Source organism: Phoenix dactylifera, chromosome 11 (genome assembly GCF_051530095.1).
Source record: "Phoenix dactylifera cultivar Ajwa chromosome 11, Ajwa_hap1_PhDact_Kaust_v1.1, whole genome shotgun sequence".
Classification (NCBI taxonomy): Eukaryota; Viridiplantae; Streptophyta; class Magnoliopsida; order Arecales; family Arecaceae; genus Phoenix; species Phoenix dactylifera.
In genome coordinates this window covers 27,024,651-27,025,887 of record NC_143200.1, presented here as the reverse complement: position 1 = coordinate 27,025,887, position 1,237 = coordinate 27,024,651, and positions in this window count along the sequence as shown.

The window sequence follows — 1,237 nt, the reverse complement described above, 5'->3', positions numbered from 1 at the left end:
TTGCTGGATCTAATATATGGTTTATTTCTAGGTAGATTTGCCACATCGCATAGGCGAATCGGTGGATCTATTTACATCGTGCCACAGGTTTATCTGGTTCATTTGGGGGCTTGACCGTCCTAATCTCTTTATTTTATCATGTAAAACATTATCTCTATTGTACTAATAACAATTATTGCAAAATGAAATTCGTTTTTCCTTTTAGAGAAAATGACTTTCTAATTCTTGTTGGTCAGCTATTCCTTTTTCTTTTTAATCTATTTAACGTTTCTGTCTTTTCATTCTTCTATAATGCACTACTGTTGAGTAGCTAGTTCGGATCCTAATTGCTGTCTTTTCTCTGTACATTTTTTTTTCGAAATTTTTAGCCTGCTATTTGCCTGATTTCTAAGACTGCTGACTTGATATAAATCTTCAAAAACAGAAATTTTCCCGTTTTCTCTGGCAATCAAAATGAACATGCTGAACTGTCATCAAATAAGCTGCAAGATATACTGGATGAGCGTTCGCAAGGCTTTCTTGAATGTTTTTGTTCGTAGTGTAACAACAGAACCTATGTTTTGAAAAATACATATGTATGTAAATGTATGAAATAATATTAAAATAAACCAGTCCGTGGAAATGCTGAGTGCTGTTAAGTATCATATCAGGTGATATGTTTTGGAGATCAATATGTAAACTGGACTTTTAGAATTTGGTAATGTTTAGTATAGTATAAATTATGAAATGGGCATTTGGAAGTTGAAAATATTGACTGGGAGTCGAAAATCAAGGTTATGAATTAATGTTGGCAAATCAACTTATTCTTGATGAAATGAAACTTAGTATTTTTATTGAATTCAAATATGGACTTTTTTCTTATTTACATGCAATTTCGTAAGTGATATTTACTTCAATTATATTATATGTAAATAAGCTTGTGTGTGTATCCCTGTTTTAGCCTACCTATTGGGTCACCTATTTATTGGACCTTCTTGATCGGTGCAAGTATATGATTTACTTTGTGGGCCCTGCTTGTACTTGGCTTACGAAGGTGTGGGGTTACTGGCCTAGTGAAGTGGGCCCTATATAATCTGAAGACTCACCTTTGGAAATTATTAGATTTAATCTAGTCTCTACATAAGGATTACAAGCCATGGGTTTTTGAAATAATAATTTTGAATCTTCAGGCATTTATTCACACTTAATATTTTACGCATATCTGAACCTTCTTCTGTGTTTGTGATTTTTGTTGCAA